Source organism: Emys orbicularis, chromosome 3 (assembly GCF_028017835.1).
Source record: "Emys orbicularis isolate rEmyOrb1 chromosome 3, rEmyOrb1.hap1, whole genome shotgun sequence".
NCBI lineage: Eukaryota > Metazoa > Chordata > Testudines > Emydidae > Emys > Emys orbicularis.
This window is the reverse complement of record NC_088685.1, coordinates 106,404,453-106,410,134: the sequence shown is the minus strand read 5'-3', so window position 1 is coordinate 106,410,134 and position 5,682 is coordinate 106,404,453. Positions and strand designations below refer to the sequence as shown.

At 42.2% G+C, this 5,682-nt stretch overlaps 1 non-coding gene across 1 annotated transcript; it reads right to left on the bottom strand.

Moving 5' to 3' along the window:
- Positions 1-2,300: 2,300 nt before the first annotated feature.
- On the bottom strand, positions 2,301-2,373 carry TRNAK-UUU (transfer RNA lysine (anticodon UUU)). Its single transcript has one exon. It is a non-coding gene; the product is annotated as a tRNA-Lys (tRNA).
- Positions 2,374-5,682: the final 3,309 nt, after the last annotated feature.

The window sequence follows — 5,682 nt, the reverse complement described above, 5'->3', positions numbered from 1 at the left end:
ACAATACTGCTTCAACAAAGAGATCAATGACTTTATAGCCTATGCATTCTTTGAAAGTTACTGAAACATTCATTGTATCATGCACTGTAACAGTGATTCTGTGCTGAAAGAAGTCTTGTGGGAACTCCCCACAGTGTCAAGAGGATAATTATTATTTAGTATGAAAGTAAACAAGAGTGTTTTGAGCATTAATTATTTATTCCTAGGGATCCTCATTATCTCCAAAACTTTTCACACATTGAATTGCATAATATCAGATAGTATTTTAGAATAACAATTATTTTATGTCTGAAAAATGGTCTATATCTGAATTACATTGTTGGGCCTGATTTTGTTTCAATGTTCAGGTCTTTTGGGTAACTTAAGACTTACTGGTATCAGTGAAGAAAGGGCAAGTGCCCTGACGTAGCACCGCCTGTATGGTAGGGGTGTTCCTCTGCCATTAGTAATAAGAAAAAGGGGCTCCCAGTACATTGATGCTATAGGACGAATAATTATACTGGAATTTAAAAAACAGCAGCTGAGTAGAGGAATGCAAAGGTATTTATAGCAGTGACAGTGAGACTTTTCAGTCTAAGGGCTTGATTCTGCCATCACTGAAGAGGATAACAAAACTTACACAATGGCTTCAGAGGTGCAGGATCAGGCCTTAATGCTTGATACTAATTTCCTAGATGTGTGTAACAAAAATAACTATTCAACAAAATCATTAAATTTAATGGTGATCCAACGGTGCTTCCTGACTGTAAGTTATAAGTACATACGGGATCCAGGATATGGTTATCATCAACTGAACAATGTGCACCCTCAAGTTGTTACAGAAAAATGTGTTCTCTTTCCGGTAACCTTACATTTCACTTGGTTACTATAAGTCCCTCTACTTTGACTACTGCCCTTAAAACTCCCGAGGCCAGATTCTCAGCTGGTGTATATTGGTTCCACTAAAATCAGTGAAGCTATGACAGTTTATGCCAGGTGAGGATCTGGCCTGATTCATATGTCCAAAACAAACATGATTGCTTTAATATTTGACCATCCCCTTCCCCATTACCTCATTTAAGTTCAGCCCTCTCAGTAGATCCCCTTGTTCTTTAAGGAAGGCATATTTTCCTCTTACATGCAAAGTTTATTTAAACTGTCATTCCACCTAACCACAGATATTAAATATGGATTGAGGAGGGGTCAGAAGCAAAGGTGGCTATATTTGTTAAGCAACTCTGTACGTGGCGTTCACTATAGCCAGTCAGAGTGCAAGATTTGTATAATCACCATAGTTAAGAAAAGTCCTGTGTTCTGATTGGCTGACGGCTATTAGCCAATCAGAGTACAGGGAGTTGCATGCTGTACATTGTATTGTATAAAGAATTTATCTACTCAAAGTTACAAACCATATGTCAAGTATTAGACAAAGAAATTTGGAGGATGGGATTTCTTGAATAGATTTTTGAAAGTTTCAGATCCTTTATAATTTTCCTAAAAGATTTTTTATTTTTGAGCTGTAAGTCTGAACTTTTAAGAACTGTTTTTTACTTATTACAGTTAGATATATAGCAGTGCTTATTCAAGAAAACCTCTTGTCCAATCCAGCAGTCCTTATTCAAGAGACCTCTTGACTCAAAACCTAATTAACTCAAAGCAAGAAACAAACTAGCTTTTATGAGCTTTTTAAAAATTGAGTTACCTTTATTATTTTATAGTATATTTTACATTAATCAATTTTATTTTGTGCGCACTTCCAGATTCCAGCATTACCTATCCATTCTGTACAGTGACATATTTGGCATAAATAATTTCCTCTCCACTGTTTTTTCTCACACACACTATTTTGAAATCAATAATATTATAATTTAATATATACTTGTGAGTTAGCCAATGGCTGTTTGTAAGCCTATGTGAAATGATTTTGGGGTTCTCAGTACATTTTCTGTGGACTGGTATTCACATTACACAGGTCCTGATCCAATACCTATTGAAGCCAATGGAAAAACTACCACTGACTTCAAAGGGTTTTGGAACAGGCCTAAACCACTGTTGTCAACCTTATCAGTCGCTTAAGCAAATAGACCAATGATTGGAAGAGACTGAAAAAATGAACTCACCTTTTCACCCCTACATTTGGTCCTTCCAGTTCAGGGTAGAGATACATGGGATTAGCATGGGGGAAGTGTGTATTGCCCTTGCCATGCTGTGTCTCATAGAATATCAGGGTTGGAAGGAACCTCAGGAGGTCATCTAGTCCAACCTGTTGCTCAAAGCAGGACCAATCCCCAACTAAATCAAGATATTGTTGAATAGTTCATCACCTGACCAGGGACTTGACCCCTGGACCCTCAGATTAAAAGTCTGATGCTCTACCAACTGAGCTAGCCAGGCTCCTTATGGATAGAGGAGATTAGTGTTTAGGGCTGGTAATGTGGCAACTCTCCTGAGTGTTATGGTCCTCATCTAAAGCCACTGAAGTAAATTGAAACACTCTCACTGGGCTTTGGATTAAACCTTAAAACCACACACCAATTTTTTTTTTTAAAAGGGTTAAAAATAACCACCTTGTTTTAAAATATACTTGGAATATTAAATGAATGTTATAAAATATTACAATGAAATTGTTGGTATTATTTCTCCCATGTGTGTTGGTGAGTTCAATACTGTAACTGCCCCCCCCCCATGTTACTTGAGCCTGATTCTGAGAGCAATCTTACAGAGAAATGTGGTTGTGCTGGTAGCCACAGCAACAGGTTTGCCCATCATCACAGCAATCATTTAGTAGTCCCCATCCACTCCCTTCTGTCAATAGACTCTAGCTCCCTGCCTGTCATCTTCTTGTAGGGAGGTCTGGCTGGTGGCTAACCCCACTAGTTTTTTCAGGGGCCTACTGTCTCTGCAGTATCTATTGGGGGTAAATGACAGGCTCCTCTCTGAGGATTTCAAACTGCATTTGACCCCTTTTCCTCTCCATCCCAAAGTCCTGAAAATCACCACTTCTCCAACCTCCAGCCCCTGAATCCCCTCATCTCTCCCTCCACCAGTCTAATGATACTCATTTTCTGTCTCCCTGACTTTTCCACTCTTCTCCTTTTTCCATCCCTGAAGTTCCATCTCAGGCCTGCAAAATCTCCTTATCCACCCCTTTTTTTCACCCCAACATGTGCACTCCTTTTCCTCCCCCTGCTTCTCCCTACAACCTCTCCGCCATGTAATCTCTGCTCTTTCCTCCTTGAGACCCCCCCCCCCCATCTGAAGTGGTCTGATACTTACGGTGTGGATCAATAGTTTGTTTCCCCTACTGTTCTCTATATGCTGCAGTAAGACATACAGAGCAGGGAGTCTATGAGAACTGCAAGGTAGTGCTGAGAAGTGGCCTGGACAGCAGTGTGAGATGACCCCTACGAAAGGAAGGATGGTCCAATGGTTAGGGCACTAGCCTGAGACTCAAGAAAACAATTCAATCCCCTGCTCTGCCACAAATGTCTTGTATGACTTTGGGCAAGTCCCTCGGGGCCAGATTTTCAAAGATATTTTGGCATAGAACTCCCACTGGAGTTTAAATACCTTTAAAAGTCTGAGCCTGTCTCTTCCGGTAGGATTCACAAGTGGGATTTAGACTGAGCATTGCAGTGCCTAATTTTTAGGTGCCCTGCCACCAAGTGACATTCACAACCCTGAGTTAGGTGCCCAAGCTCCCTGTACAATGCACGGGCAGAATCTGGCACCTAAAAAGGGATTAATTGCAGCCACAACACTTGGCAGGTAGTTGCCTAAGCTCACTAGTAGGAAATGCTGAAGAGAGGGGTGAGGTCAAATCCCTGCCCCACAAAGGGAGTTAAGTACCTTGCTCTACTTGGGATTCACAGCTGTCAACTCTTACCTGGAGTTAGGAACCTAAGCCAGGTCAGTCCTTTTTCAAGAGAAACCACGAAGAAGGCAACTCTTTTATACTCTATAGTCCAGTGGTCAGAGCACTCATGCAGGATGTGAGAGACCCAAGTTCAAATCCTCATACTGCCTGCTCTGGAGAAAGGATTTAAACCCATGCCTCCAACCTGTTGCTAAGTATCTTAACCACTAGGCTAAGGGGGTATTGTGGGGGCAAGGCTTCTTAATAGTCAATGGAGCAAGGTCTTAAACTTGGGTCTCTCACCTCCTGGGTGAGTGCCCTTACTGCTGGGCTATAGAGTAAATCTTTCTCTCACCCAATGACCGTGTAAGCGTTTTATACAATGTGGAACAGCTTCATCAGGAGAGATACCCACTCCAGGATACCCTATAGCCCACTTGGAAGGTGAGAGATCAGGATTCAAACCCCTGCTCCACATTAGGAATAGTGGGGATTTGAACTTAGGTCTTAAACATTCTGGGTTAGTGTGCTAACCACTAGTTACAGCACTGGGAAAGTAGGTACTATCCCAACCTCCTCATCCCACTGTGGTTTGCCCAGGCACTGATGCAGTAGATGTGCTCTAAAGTGACCTCTGAGTGCAACTACTGGTTCAGGCCTCACAGTTAAGATAGGCAGGGGAACATCTATTTTGTGAATCCTGCTGGGGCTTAAGTGTGAGTAAGGCATCGAGCTGCTCAGTGGTGTCAGGACTGATGTGGCTGTGCACATGCCTACTGGCAGAAATTTAAGAGGCCAGGGGACTTTAAGAGTGGAAACTTAGGCCTGGTCTACACTGGGAGGGGGGGAATCGATCTAAGATACGCAACTTCAGCTACGAGAATAGTGTAGCTGAAGTCGACGTATCTTAGATCGAATTAAAATTACTTCACGTCCTCGCGGCGCGGGATCAACGGTCGCGGCTCCCCCGTCGACTTTGCTTCCACCCCTCGCACTGGTGGAGTTCAGCAGTCGACGGGAGAGCGATCAGGGATCGATTTATCACGTCTACACTACACGCGATAAATCGATCCCCGATAGATCGCTACCTGCCGATCCGGGTGTAGACATACCCTTAGATGCCTATAGGGTTAGATGACAGCTAACAGGGGGATTTGAGTTCTCCTTGTGAATGCCACCCACTGTGGCTCAGTTCCCTATCTGTAAGATGGGGACAACAGCACTTCCCTACTTCACAGGGGTGTTCTGAGGATAAGTGCTTAAAAATTAAGGGGTCCAGTTACTACAGTAATGGGGGCCATATAAGTACCTTAGACAGGCAAGAGTCCTCAGAGCCTACAGGCAACTAAACAGGATTTATGACACAATGTGGAAAATCTGTACTGTTCTAGCTAAATTGGAACTGTTATCAAGTGAACAGGGAGCTCCACCATGAAAAATGTGGTATATGGTGATTTGGAGAGCCATGCAGACTTAAGTGTCAATATACTGCTAGACTGTATATTATGTACAGGAATTAGGACTATTGGCCTCTCATACCCTTTACACAGATACAAAGATACTGCTCTCCATTCACACCAGCGACTGCCATCAACGGGAATTGCACATACAGATTTATGGCTTTTAGTTCAAATATGAATACTGATGGAGGAAATTTAACCCTCACTATAGAGAGTCTGCTGCTATTTTCAATTATGGTATCAGTGGCTAATTCCTTTTGCACATGTCTGACACTAAAAGGACTGAAATACCTAAGCAGGCTATGGAAAAGGTCAGAAGGAAAGGAATATGCAGAAATCTGTACTTTTTAAAAAACAGAAAAACTTGCCTTTTGAAGATCTTTTTTG